This window comes from Microcaecilia unicolor, chromosome 2 (assembly GCF_901765095.1).
Source record: "Microcaecilia unicolor chromosome 2, aMicUni1.1, whole genome shotgun sequence".
NCBI classification, from domain to species: domain Eukaryota; kingdom Metazoa; phylum Chordata; class Amphibia; order Gymnophiona; family Siphonopidae; genus Microcaecilia; species Microcaecilia unicolor.
Genome location: NC_044032.1, coordinates 39,050,409 through 39,069,509, shown reverse-complemented (window position 1 = coordinate 39,069,509; position 19,101 = coordinate 39,050,409). Strand labels below are relative to the sequence as shown.

General features: G+C 43.3%; 1 pseudogene; it reads right to left on the bottom strand.

Moving 5' to 3' along the window:
- Positions 1–780: 780 nt before the first annotated feature.
- On the bottom strand, positions 781–17,029 carry LOC115461844 (annotated as a pseudogene).
- Between the last annotated feature and the right edge of the window lie 2,072 nt (positions 17,030–19,101).

The following is a 19,101-nucleotide window of genomic DNA, read 5'->3' as shown; positions in this document are numbered from 1 at the left end:
AATTGGGAAGGGTGTATAATGAGTAATATGGTCCAGGGGTATGACGTGTGATATGGTACAGATGTTCAAATATTTGAAAGGTATTAATCCACAAACGAACCTTTTCCGGAGATGGGAAGGCGGTAGAACTAGAGGACATGAAATGAGATTGAAGGGGGGCAGACTCAAGAAAAATATTAGGAAGTATTTTTTCATGGAGAGAGTGGTGGATGCTTGGAATGCCCTCCCGTGGGAGGTGGTGGAGATGAAAACGGTAACGGAATTCAAACATGCGTGGGATAAACATAAAAGAATCCTTTGCAGAAGGAAGGGATCCTCAGGAGCTTAGAGGAGAGTGGATGGCAGAGGTGGGGCTGGTGGTTGGGAGGCGGGGTTAGTGCTGGGCAGACTTATACGGTCTGTGCCCTGAAAAAGACAGATACAAATCAAGGTAAGGTATACACAAAAAGTAGCACATATGAGTTATCTTGTTGGGCAGACTGGATGGACCGTGCAGGTCTTTTTCTGCCGTCATCTACTATGTTACCATGTATTGTTTTCTTTCTTTTTTTTTTTATCTTTGTGTTTTGTTTTAATTTTTATTTATAGTATATTTCCAAAAAGCTAAAGAGTACGCAGAAATTTAAACATTTTTATTAGAAATATAATGCTTATTTACATTTGCAAGATTTCTTAATAAACAATATTTTTAGTGAAAACTTTGGTACATTGAGGGAAAAACTTTCCTTGTTCAGGACCATCTATGACTTTTACAATTGCATCAGAAGAGTTTTGAACTCTTGAAAATGCTACATACAGTTGCCCATGTGTAAACTACTGGTTCTGGTAGGAAAATGCCAACTTTTTCAAATGTTTGTCCTTGTGACTTGTTAATTGTCATTGCAAAAGCCAATTTCACAGGAAATTGTTTTCAAAGTAATGTAAATGGGAGGTCAGTGTTAGATGGTGTTAGTTCAATATGTGGGATAAAAACAGTACTCCCTGCAGTTGACCCAGTGATTACTTGACTAATAATGAGGTTAGTTTTCAAGTCTTTCACTATTAAGCGAGTTCCGTTACATAAACCTCGCTTGGTATTTAAATTCCTAAGTAGGATAATTATGGCTCCAATTTTTAAATGCAGTTTATGGCAAGGCATGCCAATTGGAGTTTGTTCATGAAGGAATTCTACAGGATATAACTGATGTTCCTCATCATTGGAGTCATGAATGGAGTCCGAACTTAAATAAGTAATTGTCTCACCTTCTAAAATATTTAGAACAGCCTCATTTATCTTGTCAACATGTGCATTTTTGGGGCAAATAATAGCCTTTTTAGCAAAGTTGTAAACAGTATGTAATTTTTTCTCTAAAAATGGCATTAACTATATCACCGTCACAAATGTGCTTCAGTGGGATTTCGATAATATCTTTGAAACCGTCTAGACATGGAAGATTTCCGTCTGCTAAAGTAATAAGCCAGTTGTTGTAATCTGGGTCTACAGAGCGGACATTGTTGTTTAATTTTAGTATTTCAATTTTTTTCATAGTTTATTTAACTTAATGCTGGATTCAATAATGTGAGCTTGATCACCATGTGGTATCACTGGTAGAGTTTGTCGAAAATCTCCTCCAAGGAGAAGAACTTTCCCGCCAAATGGTTTCTGATTGTTCATGATGTCTTTGAGGATTCTATCTACAGCAGTAAGTGCCATACTGGGTGCCATAGTTGACTCATCCCAAACAAGGATTTTAGCATCTCTAATGATGGAAGCATCATTTGATGTTAATCTGATACTTGATGTTGACATTTCCAGTAGAGGAATAGGTAACAGACTGTGAATGATAAGTTTGTCCTCCTGGAAGGAGATTTGTAGCAATTCCTGTAGAAGCAACAGGTATTGCAATTCCTTCATCTCCTCGGATGGAGCTCAGGATAGTATTATACGTATACGTTTTTCCTCTTCCAACAGGACCGTCTAGGAAAGGGCACATGTGGGTTATGTTTTTTGTATTGCAGGCAGAAAGTATAGTATGAAATACTTCCCTTTGCTCATTATTTAGTTTTTCTATCATTTGTTCAGCTTTCTGCTTTTCATCTCCAACATTGAAGGGAAGTTAGGATCTTCTATTCTGTGGGTGACTGTTGGTAAACCAAAGTGTTCAAGTTTTTTGCCATGTGTAGTCAGAATGGCTTGGATTTTCTGAAGGCACAATTGTTCACAAATCGAGCAATCACCTTTGCAACCACGGATGTGTTGAAAACCTTGTGTCATATTAAGTTTGTATTTTTGGAAAATTTGGAAAGCATTTGATGGTACAGCAAAAACACAAATGTATGCAAAAAGGTGTCTGATTTGCAGTGGCATGCTGCATGTGAGTGCATCGTCTAAGGTGTTCTCCCACAGAGCTTCATCATCAATAAGTCCCATTTTCTTGGCTGCATCTTGAAATCTAATATAATAAAACGCACCCTCAACGTTCTGAGGACAACGTTCTGTGAAGCCGTGAAGCCCTGAAGCCATGAAGCCATCTGACGTCACTCCCAGGCTGAAGGGTTTGTGGATTCGTGGTGTGAAGCCTTCAAAGCAGCGAGCCCCGCCCTCGCCTCAAACCAAACAAATCCGGAAGTGAATCGTCAGGGAAGGAGGCGGCGCTCCCGACGTCTAGCCTTCCCTTCGCTGTGTTCCGCCTTCAAAAGGCGGAACACAGCGAAGGGAAAGCTAGACGTCGGGAGCGCCGCCTCCTTCCCTGACGCTTCGCTGCACGAACCGCCACGGAGGTAAAGTTAAAAAGAATAAAAAAAAAAAAAAGGGATGCATGGATGCGAAGGGGGGGGGCATGGATGCGAAGGGGGGGGCATGGATGCGAAAGGGGGGGGAGAAGAGGGCGGGCCAGGCTGGGACATGGGAGAGAGAGGAGCATGGATGCGAGGGGGGGGTCATGGAAGGGCGAGAGGGGACTTGCTGGAAAAGGATGAATGGAGGCGGCAGGGGACAGAGGAGCATGGATGGGCATGGATTGGGAGGGCAGGGCACAGGGAGAGAGGGGAATTACTGGAAATGGATGAATGGAGGGGGCAGGGGACAGAGGAGCATGGATGGGCATGGATTGGGACGGCAGGACTCAGGGAGAGAGGGAAATTGCTGGATAGGGATGAAGAGAGGGGACAGATGGGCATGGATGGATATGGATTGCAGGGCAGGCCTCAGGGAGAGAGGGCAATTGCTGGATAGGGAAAAATGGAGGGGCCAGGTGACAGATGAGCATGGATGGGCATGGATTGGAAGGGCAGGACTCAGGGAGAGGGGAATTGCTGGATAGGGATGAATGGAGGGGACAGATGGGCATGGATGGATATGGATTGCAGAGCAGGCCTCAGGCAGAGAGGGGAAATGCTGGATAGGGAAAAATGGAGGGGCCAGGTGACAGAGGAGCATGGATGGGCATGGATTGGAAGGGCAGGACTCAGGGAGAGGGGAATTGCTGGATAGGGATGAATGGAGGGGACAGATGGGCATGGATGGATATGGATTGCAGGGCAGGCCTCAGGCAGAGAGGGGAAATGCTGGATAGGGATGAATGGAGGGGCCAGGTGACAGAGGAGCATGGATGGGCATGGATTGGAAGGGCAGGACTCAGGGAGAGGGGAATTGCTGGATAGGGATGAATGGAGGGGACAGATGGGCATGGATGGATATGGATTGCAGGGCAGGCCTCAGGCAGAGAGGGGAAATGCTGGATAGGGATGAATGGAGGGGGCAGGTGACAGAGAAACATGGATGGCCATGGATTGGGAGGGCAGGGCTCAGGGAGAGAGGGGAATTGCTGGAAAAGGATGAATGGAGGGGGCAGGGGACAGATGGCCATGGATTGGGAGGGCACGGCTCACACTCTCTCTCTCATATACAATGTCTTTCTGACTCTCACTCTCACACACTCTGTCTCACACAGTATCACATTCACTCTCTATGTGCCACACAGTCACTCACACACTCGCTTGGTCTCATACACTCACTCTCACAGAGAATCTGTGTCTCACACACACTCTCTCTCTTGCCCACACACACACACACTCTCTCTCACACTGTGTCTCACATACACACTTGCACACACTCTCATTCTCACACACACTCTCTCACAAACACACTCACACCCAGACTCACACTCTCTCTCTCACACACTCACACTTTCACTCTGACTCTCAGTCACTCTCACATACACTCTCCCAAACATACACACTCCAAGGAAAACCTTGCTAGCGCCCGTTTCATTTGTGTCAGAAACGGGCCTTTTTTACTAGTGTATTATAAAGAACACATGCAGCTGTTTTTAAGTCTTCAAAGGACTTAGCCCCTGGTTTGTGTAGTAGAATTAGCCTTAAACAGTAACGCTCAGGGTCCGCTGAAAAATGAACTGCATACATTCTCCCAATTTGTCAGGTCCTGCTTTTCTACATTTCCACCTTCGTTCTCTTTTGTCGAAAGTATAGTACATAGGAATATCTACATACAAAATGGTCTTTGGAGGATTGTCTTCTGCATTAAGTTTAAACCACACTGTTAAAGTGGTGTCCCTGGTTCTAGCTTTTTGTACTGCAGCCTCAACTTCTTTAGGGTATAAAACAATGCTTTGTTGATCTGGTAAGTGTACTTCCAATCTCTGGATAGTATGTGATTGGTGATGCATTTCAAAGCCATGCAGCTTCAGGAGCACTAACATATCTAGAGTCAGTAAACGTTTTAATTTCATCAAGTTGCAAGTTTGGTGCTCTGTAATAACCACATTGGCACAATCGTGTCCTTTATAGACATATTTAAAGAGGTACTTGACACTTTTAATAGATGCACATACTTCCACATTTATATGGGAATTATACTTTAAAAATAAGTAAGGGTTATAAGGGACTACCCAACTGTTATTAATGAATTTTCCATTTAAGAGTGTACCGACGCCATTATCCCTTCTGCGGTATTTAGGATATCCGTCACAGTTCTCAATAGTTTCATTATGGAATGGTTTTGGAAACTGTTTAGAGCACTTCCCATAAAGCATGCAGGGATAATTTAAGTTATGGCCACTTCATGGGCCATGTATCATATGTTTAGCAACTGTTGCATGGAGACGTGGAAAGTTGTTTATTCCAGGAATTTCAGCACATACAGTGGGGGAAATAAGTATTTGATCCCTTGCTGATTTTGTAAGTTTGCCCACTGACAAAGACATGAGCAGCCCATAATTGAAGGGTAGGTTATTGGTAACAGTGAGAGATAGCACATCACAAATTAAATCCGGAAAATCACATTGTGGAAAGTATATGAATTTATTTGCATTCTGCAGAGGGAAATAAGTATTTAATCCCTCTGGCAAACAAGACCTAATACTTGGTGGCAAAACCCTTGTTGGCAAGCACAGCGGTCAGACGTCTTCTGTAGTTGATGATGAGGTTTGCACACATGTCAGGAGGAATTTTGGTCCACTCCTCTTTGCAGATCATCTCTAAATCATTAAGAGTTCTGGGCTGTCGCTTGGCAACTCGCAGCTTCAGCTCCCTCCATAAGTTTTCAATGGGATTAAGGTCTGGTGACTGGCTAGGCCACTCCATGACCCTAATGTGCTTCTTCCTGAGCCACTCCTTTGTTGCCTTGGCTGTATGTTTTGGGTCATTGTCGTGCTGGAAGACCCAGCCACGACCCATTTTTAAGACCCTGGCGGAGGGAAGGAGGTTGTCACTCAGAATTGTACGGTACATGGCCCCATCCATTCTCCCATTGATGCGGTGAAGTAGTCCTGTGCCCTTAGCAGAGAAACACCCCCAAAACATAACATTTCCACCTCCATGCTTGACAGTGGGGACGGTGTTCTTTGGGTCATAGGCAGCATTTCTCTTCCTCCAAACACGGCGAGTTGAGTTCATGCCAAAGAGCTCAATTTTTGTCTCATCTGACCACAGCACCTTCTCCCAATCACTCTCGGCATCATCCAGGTGTTCACTGGCAAACTTCAGACGGGCCGTCACATGTGCCTTCCGGAGCAGGGGGACCTTGCGGGCACTGCAGGATTGCAATCCGTTATGTCGTAATGTGTTACCAATGGTTTTCGTGGTGACAGTGGTCCCAGCTGCCTTGAGATCATTGAGAAGTTCCCCCCTTGTAGTTGTAGGCTGATTTCTAACCTTCCTCATGATCAAGGATACCCCATGAGGTGAGATTTTGCGTGGAGCCCCAGATCTTTGTCGATTGACAGTCATTTTGTACTTCTTCCATTTTCTTACTATGGCACCAACAGTTGTCTCCTTCTCGCCCAGCGTCTTACTGATGGTTTTGTAGCCCATTCCAGCCTTGTGCAGGTGTATGATCTTGTCCCTGACATCCTTAGACAGCTCCTTGCTCTTGGCCATTTTGTAGAGGTTAGAGTCTGACTGATTCACTGAGTCTGTGGACAGGTGTCTTTCATACAGGTGACCATTGCCGACAGCTGTCTGTCATGCAGGTAACGAGTTGATTTGGAGCATCTACCTGGTCTGTAGGGGCCAGATCTCTTACTGGTTGGTGGGGGATCAAATACTTATTTCCCTCTGCAGAATGCAAATAAATTCATATACTTTCCACAATGTGATTTTCCGGATTTAATTTGTGATGTGCTATCTCTCACTGTTACCAATAACCTACCCTTCAATTATGGGCTGCTCATGTCTTTGTCAGTGAGCAAACTTACAAAATCAGCAAGGGATCAAATACTTATTTCTCCCACTGTACGATTTGGTCAATTATTTCCTTTCTTTTCGGCTTGTGTTCCTCTTTCATGATAATGAATATACCACGCTTTTGAAATTCAATGACATGAATTTTTGCAAGAGGGGCACCAAGTATATGTTTTTTGCATATATCGTGTAGTAACTCTTAGTTTTAAATGAAACACCCTTGCCAATAAGTCAGGTCACAACTCTGGTGCCTGACCTTTTTTAAGATTTTGAGTAATTTCTTCCCATCTTGGGTTGCAGGTCATAGTAATGAACAGATCTGGCTTGCTATATTTGCGAACTATTGCCGTTGCATCCTGAAAATTTTGATGCACATTTCTTGGGCTGCCAGCAAATGATGATGATGGTAAAATAAATGCCTGGCCAGGTGTAAATCCTCCATTTGCAGCTTCACTTGCAAGGTGGTCCATTAACCCAGAGTATTTTTCAACTCTTAACAGTTTTTGATTTTGTCGAATATAATTAAGTCTGTTTGCCTCTGTTTGCCGGAGAATATAGTGACAGCAGCTGGCCTTATGGAGTTTAAGGGCGGTTTGGACAGATTCCTGAGGGAAAAGTCCATTGAACATTATTAAACAATTATTATTATTATTATTTTTTTTTTTTTGGGGGGGGAGGGTTGCCGGGTTCTTGAAGCCTAGATTGGCTGCTGTTGGAGACAGGATGCTGGGCTTGATGGACCCTTGGTCTTTTCCTAGTATGGCAGTGCTTATGTGCTTATGTGCATCCACAAAATATTGTTGCGTTAGTTTTCCTGCACTAAGAAAAGGATTGAATTTGTCTCTTATTGCCAAATGGTACCCGTGGAGGGGCATAATTGAATGAAAACGTCTATCTCCATGGGCGTTTATCTCCAAGAATGGGTCCGTGAAGGGGCGGACCAAACCGTATTTTCGAAAAAAATAGACGTCCATGTTTTATTCAACAATTTCTGAGCTGGGCGTTTTTGTTTTTCAGCGATAATGGAAAATGAAAGCGCCCGGCTCAAAAACGAATAAATCCAAGGCATTTGTTCATGGGAGGGGCCAGGATTCGTAGTGCACTGGTCCCCCTCACATGCCAGGACACCAACCGGGCACCCTAGGGGGCACTTTTACAAAAACAAAAAAAAGGTAAAAGAGCTCCCAGGTGCATAGCACCCTTCCCTTGTGTGTTGAGTCCCCCAAATCCCCCTCAAAACCCACTGCCCACAAGTCTACACCATTATTATAGCCCTAAGGGGTGAAGGGGGACACCTACATGTGGGTACAGTGGGTTTGGGGGTGTTGGACGACTAAGCATTAAGCAGCACAATTGTAACAGGTAGGGGGGGGGGGAATGGGCCTGGGTCCACCTGCCTGAAGTCCACTGCACCCCCTAACAACTGCTCCAGGGACCTGCATACTGCTGCCAGGGAGGTGGGTATGACATTTGAGGGTGAAAATAAAAAGTTGTGAAACATCATTTTTTGTGGTGGGAGGGGGTTAGTGACCACTGGGGGAGTCAGGGGAGGTCATCCCCGATTCCCTCTGGTGGTAATCTGGTCATTTAGGGCACTTTTTGGGGCCTTATTCGTGAAAAAGCAGGGTCCAGGAAAAGTGCCCTAAATTCTAGCTACAAACGCATACTTTTTTTCCATTATCGGCGAAAGGCGCCCATCTCTGTTTGGGTGATAACCACGCCCCAGTCCCGCCTTCACCACGCCTCCGACACGCCCCCATCAACTTTGTACGCTTCCGCGATGGAGTGCAGTTGAAAACGTCCAAGTTCGGCTTTCGATTATACCGCGTTATTCGTTTTTGGGAGATAAACGCCTATCTCCCGATTTAGGTCGCAAGATAGGCGTTTTTGTCTTTCGATTATAAGCTGGATAGTACTGCATTTGCGTAACTCTTAGTCTTGGGTTGTTTGATTTGCGATGAAGGTGCATTATACATTTTGGTTGTTTAGACAAAGAATATGTATCCCCCAGCTCTGATCTCCATATGGAAAGAGTAATGGATATACCATTTGTTCTAGATTGGGGTCCAACACACTGATTATCTCAGTTTTGTTTTCTTCATTTGGCTTGTTTCGGCAATGTATTATCAGATCTCTTTGTAAGGGAGGTTCCCCATCTGTATTTTGAAAAATGAAAGCCACCTCATTGGCTCTAGGGGCATTGTATCGTCTTGAGTCGTTTTTGCGATCTTGAACAACGGCCATTGAAACTGTTGGAGGTTCTATTCGTCATCGTTGTGCTTCACATATGCATTCATTTTCTACTTCATACAGCATCTTGCATGCGTCTGCAAATGGATTTTCCCGTGCCATAAAATTGTTTAATTGTCTCATTAATGTATGGTTGATGTGTGCATTTGTTGAGATTCGTAGTCTCTGAATGGCTGCTTCATCAGGATCAAGAATATATAATTGAGCAAATTGTCTTTGATTGTCATTTGGAGGATGTAGTGCTGCTGTTCTATGGTAAACAGTACCATTAATTAGAAAACAATAAGGGTCATATCCGGGTGGTGGTGCAATGTTAGCTCCCATGGAGGCAAAAGCTAAGGAGCTATTGATGGACCTAATGTTTTGTACAGAATTCTTTGATTATTCATGTTCCCCGGAGAGAAGCTGTTGTATTAATTCATTATACCTAATTCCTGGAAGTTGTACTTTGCCCTTACTACAACACTGTGTAAATAGGTTGTCAGAAGGTGTTTCATTGTGAAAATGTTTGTCATTGCAAAATATACAGACTGCGTTCATTGGACCACAACTATATTATTGAGTTTCTTTCTCATTCTTATTGCAATTCCTGTGGTTGGAGCTCTGCACTGTATCAGTTCTTCTTGCTTTATTTTGTGCTGTGTCACAGGGTTTTTTCTTTTGTTTCAGATTTCCAATTGTTTTGCATTTGAAATCTGTTATATTTTGTGTAGTCGTTCTTTGTTGCTTGCCTGTCATTTCTGCAAGTCTTTTCCGCCCTAAATCTTTTCACCTTTGTCTTGTTGTTTGTCTCTGTTTCTCTGTCATTTGTTTAATTCTTTCATGTTCTAAATATGTTCTCCTTTTTTTTTATTTGTTGCTCTTTCTTCTTCTGTCATTTTTTCAAATCTTTTGTGTTGTATAGCAGTGTGCCTTGTTCTGTGTGTTTGTCTCTGTTGGTCCGTCATTTCAGCAATTCTGTGCCTTTTTGACTTGCATTTCTTTGTCGGTTATTTGCACTTTCCTTATCAGTCATCTTTTATATCCTGGACCTTTTTCTTGCAGTGGCTTTTTGACTTTCATGTGCCTTTTCATCTTTACTCAGAGCTGAACACCTTTTTCATTGTGCTTCAGCTCTTTTTCTTTTAACTTCAGCCTGCTCCTCAGCATAGTGTTCTTTTTCTAGTCATGTGATGTTCACCGCATTGGAATATGTCTCTGAGTGTTGTTTGTGAACTACAGTATGTTGACTGTGCCTCTGCTTCTCCTCGGTGCCCTGCCTTCCCCTCCATGTGCAATTCTTCCCTATGTTCTCATCCTCTCCGATGCAATCCACGTGCAGCGATTCTCTTATGCCGTTCCCTCCCATTCCCTCCCCTCCGTCTCCAGCGATTGTGGCCTCTACATGATGCACACTGATTCTCCTATGTTCTCCCCTCCCCTTGCATCCCATGCCATTCATATCCTGCAATTCGCCTGTGTGTGAGAGAGAGAGTGTGATAGAGACAGAGTGAGTGTGAGACAGAGAGAGAGAGTGTGTGTGAGACAGATAGAGAATGTGTATATGTGAGAGAGAGAGAGTGTGTGTGTGTGAGATAGTGTGTGTGAGAGAGAGAGACAGTGTGTGTGTGTGAGAGAGAGTGAGTGTGTGAGAGAGAGTGAGTGTGTATATATGTGAGAGAGAGAGAGAGAGAGTGTGTGTGTGTGTTTGTGTGTGAGAGAGAGAGAGAGAGAGAGAGAGAGAGAGAGAGAGAGAGATTGTGTGTGTGAGAGAGAGATTGTGTGTGAGAGAGAGAGACAATGTGTTAGAGAGAGAGAGAGGGTTTGCGAGAGAGATAGAATGTGTGTGAGAGATAGATACAGAGTTTTTTGTGTGTGTGTGTTATTGAGAAAGAGTGTGTGTGAGAGAGACAGACTTTGTGTGTGTGAGAGAGAGACACACACACACAAAGACAGACAGACAGACTGTGTGTGTGTCTGTGTGTGAGAGAGAGAGAGAGAGAGAGTGAAAGAGTGTGTGACAGTGATTGCACTGTCTTGTGTGTTTTGTATCCTTTCCTTTTTCAGATATTATCCTGTTTTTTCTGTTATATATAAATTTATGTGCTGTGTCATCCACTGGGTACCTCGCGGTTCCGTGTCTGCCTAACGTCAGCTCAGCTTGCCTCCAGCTTTCCCTTCCCTCTCACTGTTCGGCTCTCTGACGTCATAACATCTTTTGCGAGTGCGGGTCAGTGAGGGGGAATGTAGCGTTGTAGGCTGCTGTCCTTCGCCTCTCAGTCTCGCGCCATTGCTTACTGCATTCGCCCGCTTCCCGCCACCCTGCTGCCTAAATTTTACCTCGGGGTTCCATCTCTGTCTGCCTGTCTGTTTTCGTAACATCCCTTAACGTCAGTTCAGCTTGCCTCCAGCGTTCCCTTCCCTCTCACTGTTCCGCCCTCTGACGTCATTATGTTTTGACGTGAGGGCAGAGCAGTGAGGGGGAACATTCGGAATGCTGGAGGCTGGCTGACGTCATTTGATGTTACGAACCCAGGTAGCCAGACAGCGATGGAACATTGGAGGTGCAAATTATTATATAGGATATTTTTCGACTAGCTTTCTAAAGCAATGCCTTCTTGAGGTCAGAAATGAAACAGTAGCTTGCCTTGTTAACATTCCCCCTTAAAATTTTTTAACACCAATATGTGAAAAATTTCTATTCCAATCATAGAGCAGCTAATGACAGCACCAAAGACCTCTTTGTGCTTAAGAAAACACTACTTACTGCTTTCAAATAGATCTTTCTGAAACATCACTAGAGAATTAACAACTTGCCTCCCTTCTTGAACCTAAGTTCTTAAATATGGGACAAGAGCTTGAAGTTTCTGTTGGGACTGATTCAGTTATAGCATATATGTCTCATTCTGAGCATCTGGGAACTGTTGATAACTTTATTGCTGTGGTTGCTTTTACTTTATCTGTGGTCGAGATGACTAGGCTTACTTCTAATTTGGAGAAAGGTAATTTGGTTTTAGACTATTACTCTGCTTTTTTGAGTTAAAATCTGGCTATGTTGCTGGTAGATGAATTTTATTAATCTGAACCTAGCGCATGGTCATTATCTAACCTCACTTTCTAGGTTTGTTCTAACCATCCCCCTCCCCTTTTTTTTTAAAGAATATAATTTTAGAGGTGGTTTATTGTTGCAACTTTTGGTGAAGATGATGGAGTCTGTGGTGACTTCGCAGTTGCAGGAGTTATTGGACTCCTTCAATCTCCTGGATCCATGCCAGTCTGGATTTAGGAGCTTGTTTAACATGAAATGGGGAGTTTTTTTCTGCCTCATTGAGTAAATTAAAGACCACCTGTGACAGGGAGAAATGAGGTAATTCTGATGCAGCTGGACTTTTCTGTTGCATTTAACTTGGTCAATCACTGTCTCCTATTGCACAAATTCATAGCCTTTGGCCTTTCTTTTCCTCATAAAAGCATTGTCACTGTGAATAGTGCATGCACTTTTAACTGGAAAGGAGGGTCACAATTTTTAGGTGGAAGGTTATGTATTTTAAGAGTTGATTACACAAATTACAAAAATGGCAATTGCCCTCAATATGCAGAGTTGCCACAGAGGGGCATAATCGAACGCGGACGCCCATCTCAATGGGCGACTATCTTCGAGGAACGGTCCGCGAAGGGGCAGGACAGACCGTATTTTCGAAAAAGATGGGCGTCCATCTTTTGTTTCGATAATACGGTTGGTGCCGGGCAAATGCATCGGATTTGGGCAGATTTAAGCTGGGTGGTATCGGTTTTCAGCGATAATGGAAACCGAAGCCGGCCAGCTCAAAAACGAACAACTCCAAGGCATTTGGTCAGGGGAGGGGCCAGGATTCGTAGTGCACTGGTCCCCCCCACATGCCAGGACACCAACCGGGCACCCTAGGGGGCACTTGTAAAAAGTTTTAAAAAATTAAAATACCTCCCAAGTCCATAGCTCCCTTACCTTTGGGTGCTGAGCCTCCCAAATCCCCCCAAAACCCATTCCCCACAACTCTACACAATTACCATAGCACTTATGGGTGAAGGGGGACACCTAGATGTGGGTACAGTGGGTTTTGGGGCAGTTTGGAGGGCTCCCATTTACCAGCACAAGTGTAACAGGTAGGGAGGGGATGGGCCTGGGTCCAACTGCCTGAAGTCCACTGCACCCACTAACAACTGCTCCAGGGACCTGCATACTGCTGTGATGGAGCTGGGTATGACATTTGAGGCTGGCAAAAAAAAAAGTTTTTAAAGTTCTTTTTTTTTTGGTGGGAGGGGGTTAGTGACCACTGGGGGAGTCACGGGAGGTCATCCCCGATTCCCTCTGGTGGTCATCTGGGCAGTTGGGGCACTTTTTGGGGACTTCTTCGTGAAACAAAAGGGTCCAAAAAAAGCAGCCCAAATTCTCGTTACTGCCGCCCTTCTTTTTTCCATTATCAGGCGAGGGCGCCCAGCTCTCCTCGGCCGATAAACACGCCCCAGTCCTGCCTTCACCATGGCTCTGACATGACCCCATCAACTTTGTTCGTTCCCGCGATAGACTGCAGTTGGAGACGCCCAAAATCGGCTTTCGATTATACCGATTTGGGCGCCCATGAGAGAAAGGCGCCCAACTCCCGATTTGGGTCGCAATATGGGCGTCTTTCTCTTTCGAAAATAAGCTTGACAGTGTTTTTCTACCATCTCTGTTTTAACTTGGGTAGATGAGAAATGGAAACCTTAGGCTTTTACAACATATATTTATGGCTGTTTAATGATTTGCCAATCTTGTTTGTAAAATATAGTGCCTAAAACTACTTTTGGAATCCTCCTAGGCATTATTCATAAAAATGTCTCATTAAACACCATTATATGCCCTTTACAGTAGTATTATCAAGCAGTTACAAATGTTTATAGCTATTTAATGGTGTTATAAAATAAGTTCACAGCTTGTTTCCTAAGCTATTAGTATTTGTTCACTGTAGAAATTGATTATGCCTGGTAAACTAAGTGCATGTGCATATATGCCATACAATGGTTATATTTTTAAAGAATCTCCAATAGACTTTTTATTGGTAATTGCTGGTGAATGGACTACTTATTTTATAAGAATAACTCTTAAAGAATCATGTGGGCTAAAATCATCTTTACAATGCATCACGCTATAAGCTGTACTCATATACTGTAGATCAAAGAAGTGTTTACCTTAATATTATTATTCACCAATTGAAGAAAGAAAGCATCTGTTTCTTCCCTAATAGTCTAAACATTTACTTCTTTTTTTCCTGTAGTACAATTCAGTAAAGTTAATCCATCATATGGTGCTATTTCTATTTCATTCTCATCCACCGCACTGTAATATGTTGCCTTAGTGAAAAGTGCACTACCGTGACAATGTCAGTTGTAATACTCCAAAGTGGATTGGAAGGTCTTCCATGGAGCAATCAGAAGGATTCCGAGAAGAGTGACATGATGAAAGATATTCCACTAGGAAAAGACGGTCGACTTTCATCAACTTGAGGAATGACTATTTTGTAAATTGGAGAACTGCACCTAACTCTGGAGCTACCAGATTTATAATAGCAAGTGCTGGTCTAACACATACCAAACAAATAGCAGCTTGTTGGGTACTTAAACATGTGATTGCACTATACTGAAGATGTTCTTTTAAAATAATACAACAAAAACAGTTTAGGTCTTCCTACCAGTTCATTTACTTTTTCCATTCTATAACATGCATTGTTCTCTTTCATTTCTCTATATTCTCTTTGCACAATTTCATACTTCCATCAACTTTTAAAGGCCATTTTTCTTATCTAATGATTTTTAATCTCATTTTTTAACTTTATTAAGTTTTAATATAATGATACATGTATAAACAAACTTGCTACAGAATCAAAGGGATATCTCTAAATTTAAAGGAAAATCAGTTAAGCAACTTAAAAATTAACTTCCATTTCTCACTAGTCCAAGAGATAAGGAGGGATCCATTTCACAATTTATAGGAAACTAGCCGTTGAGCCCGTAAAAACGGGCTGGTATTGGGGTTTTCCTTCCCCCTCCCCGCGAGTTCGCCACCTCTACCTTCCCCCCCCCACCCCCGGAGTCGCCACCATCCCTCCACCCGGCCCGGGCCCTCTCTCCGCTACTAAACTTACACATCCATTCGCCGGAACGCAGCAAGCACATCAGCTGAGCTGCAGTTGGCCCTTCCTTCTCTGCCTGTGTCCCGCCCTCCTGTGACGTAACGTCAGCGAGGGCGGGACACAGGCAGGGAAGGAAGGCCGACGGCAGCTCAGCTGATGTGCTTGCTGCGTTCCGGCGAATGGATGTGTAAGTTTAGTAGTGGAGAGAGGGCCCGGGCCGGGGGGGGGGGGGGGAACGGTAGCGGCGACCTCGGGCGGGGGGAAGCGGTATCAACCTCGGCGGCGCAATTTCCCTCTCTGTCCCGCCCTCGTCATCACGTATTGACGCGGGGGCGGGACAGAGAGGGAAGTCTCTACTGCGCATTTGCGAGTGAGTTGGTCACTCGCCGTTTATATGTTTGATAATAGAAACAAGAAAAGAAAAAACATTGCCATAATAGTGACAGGTTTTGCTCTTATATACAGTTCACTTGCCCCCAGACCTAAAGGTGAGTTAGTAGCAGACATTTCAATAGGTGGAGCCCCTAATTGAGAATCAAGAGATTCAGAGGCCACAAAAAATAGACTCATGTTGAGGATCATAGAAAATGTAACGAACCCCTTGATATTTACCTAAACACTTACAAGGATACTGCAGGGAAAACAATGCACCTAACTTCAACACAGCAGGTTTCAATAATAAAAAACTGACACCTTCTTTTCTGGGTGTCCTTGGAAACATCCGGGAAAAGTTGAACTTTGGCACTCATAAAAGTAGTACCCGTAAGTGCGGTCAAATATTTTAAGGAGCCAGTCTCTATCAGAATCCAAAACGTCAATAAAGTAGAAACCATAGGATCCATATCAGATCTCTGAAGAACTGTTGTTAAATGTAAACTATCCATTTCCAAAGAGCGTGCTTAAAGTTCCTTACAAATTGTGAAACTGAGTTTGTGGTCTAGAACATTGTCCGTGTCTGCAACAAAATGTACATTAGCCAGACAATTTAGAGTTTGGATGGCAAAACACCATAGTGCCATTAATAGAGATAAGAGATGAGCCTTTGCTTGAGCATTGCATACAATATGGACATGTTTTTACTGGCCTGAGATGTTTTGTGCTGGACTGTATATCGAAGCATAGCGGAGAGGGAGATCATCGAAAACCATTACAAGAAAGAGAACAGCAATGGTTTTATTTGCTTAACTCAGTTCACCCTAATGGATTAAATCTGAGGATTGATTGGTTTTTGTTACGTCTGTGCTTTCCTCGCCCTCTGGTGGCCAGAACAGGTGGCTGCTATGCACCATCACCCGTTCCAGATTTTAGCTGAGTCCGGTCCGGATCTTCCAGGCTGCCAGGTTTGGTTGCTTGGATTGAGCCTGCACAGCCACCATAGCTTCCTGGTGATTGCTGCAGCTGAGTCTTTCCTGTCTGGGCTTATTAGCCATTTTGAAACTCTCTGGCTTTGCCTTTGCATTGCGTCTTAGGCCCTGGTCGTGGGTGATTGTGCACTTCTGCCTGAGAGACTTTGTCTGGACCTGTTTCTGTGTTTGCTGGTTTCCTGCCTTTTGAACCTTGCCTGATCCTGGACTTTGCTTTGCTTGCCGCCTGCCTTTTGAACCTTTGCCTGGACCTGGACTTTGTTTTTGCTTGCCGCCTGCCTTGTGAACCTTGGCCTGGACCTGTCTTCTGCTTGCTGGCTGTCCGCCAGAGACCTAGCCTGGATTTGCCGGTACGTCTGTTCTGCCTTGCTTCTGGTGTGGGGTGGTTTTGCCTGCCACTGCTGCTCCTCGGCAGTGGCCCAAGGGCTCACAAACCCAGTTCCTGTTTAGTGAACGTGACAGTTTTATCTTTACTAAATAGAGTTTGTTCTTCTGGTAATATAGAAATCTAGCCCATTTGTTTAATGAGTGAGTGCTGCTCACCTGCATTCTGTCAAGTGGTGCATTGGTTCCTTTATAGGTGGACATTGCTTCTGTTCCAGTCATTGGAGGTAATATCACTGATTGGCTGACAACACTGTTAAATGCTGAGGCACCATTTTGACAATGCTCAAAGGATAAGCTGAAAAATACAATCTGTTTTGTGAGTCCAAATTTCTGTACCTTACTGTTAGCCAGAGCTGTGTTAGACTTTAATTCTGCTTTAATCTTTTTCCAGAAGGTTCTACATTATTTCTCTGAGGCAGCAGTAGTTAACTTACATCGCCATGAAACGCTGGCCATCGTTGGACAGTCTAGAGACATTTCGTAAGCAGTTGAGTTCCTTTATAATACAAGTTTATGTAAATGGACAGAATTGATCAATAACATTATGGTCTTACATTGATAAAAGTATAGAGGCATAAATAAAAATTATAGAAGTTTTTTGTTTTTTTTACGCCAATGATTGAAAGCCTGTTAGATTCTGAGGGGTCCTTTTACTAAGGTGTGCAGAAAAATGGCTTGCTATAGTGTAGGCGTGGGTTTTGGGCATGCGCCAATCCATTTTTCAGCATGCCTGTAAAAAAGGCCTTTTAATATTTTTGCCGAAAATGGACATGCGGCAAAATGAAAATTGCTGCGCATCCATTTTGGGTGTGAGACTTTACTACCGGCCATTGACCTAGCAGTAAAGTCTCACGTGGTAACCGGGCAGTAATGACCTATGCACTTGGCGCTCATAGCTGATGCACACCAGAAAATAAAAAATATTTTTTCGGGCGCACGTAGCAGATGCACGCCAAAAATGAAATTACCGTAAGGGCCAAGCGGTAGTTGTGCAGTATCTCCATTTTGGCTCGTGTTGGGCGTATGTAGACGCTTACACGGCTTAGTAAAAGGGTCCCTTAGGCTTTTTCCTCCTCTACATAAATAATTTATTTCCTATAAGTTATAAGTTGGTTTAACTAGGAGGTTGTGTTTGAAGTTTTGATTTGGCCTCCTATCCTCCTGTATTAATTTGAGATTAGCATATCTTAAATCAATTTTACATGGACTTTTTAAAATGTATCTAAATGAACTAGATGCATGAAAATGAATGCAGGTTCCCTAGTAAAATATGAAAACAGATAGACAGTTCCACCTATGCCTATGATGTTTTCATTGAGAAAGCTGCAACTGCAATCCATTCTCATCTGGTCACAAGTATCCACAATTATCTAGCTGAAGGGGCTGTATAATGAATACTGAAAGAGTAATTTTAAATGTAGAAAAGGATATGAAAGGGCAAACTTTATCAATATTTGATAAATGGAAGTGATTTGACTTTGAAACTTGCTCTGTGTGTTGACTGAATTATAAGCAGAAAATGCAGATGATTAATAATATTGAAAAGAGGAGATTTCTACGTGAATGTGCTTGGAACACTGCATGCATATTCACTTGGAAAATGGGCCCTGATGCTCAAAAGCAGATTCAAAAATCTATGTGACCTTCACCATTAAATATCAAGGGGTTGATATTTAGCTGGAGGTGCTTACCCTGGATTCTATATAGTGCGCTTAGATATAGGCTCAAAAATCGGCGCGGATTCTATAACACTACGTGTAACTTAATTGGCTTAACAAGCTAATGACCGCTGATAACAGCACTTAACAAGCAATAGTGAGCACTAATTGGCACTGATTAGAATTTAGGCGCACAACTCACTAGTGTATTCTGTAACGATGTGCACTGAATTTCTAACATGCGCGGGCAAAATGGGGCATTGCTATGAGTGGGGAAATGGGCATTTCATGGGCGTTCTGAAATTTACATGCCTAGTTATAGAATATGGCCCAGTGTGCCTAAAATACTGGTTTGAAAATACTCGGTGTCGCACTCTAGAATACCACCATCGTGTGTTGGTTCTGTCACCCACTGATGAAACAATTCTTCCTGTAGAGAATCCAAGATCTCTTTGCTTCTAGACGACCCTGCAGTAGGGACGCCCCAATTGACGTACACATATTAAAATCACCTAACAGTAGTACTTCCCCTTTCCTAGATATCTATGGCATCATTTCCAAACTTTGGGTTCCTTTTACTAAGGTATGCAAACAGATTTAGCTAAGAAGCCCATAGGAATAAAATGGGCTACT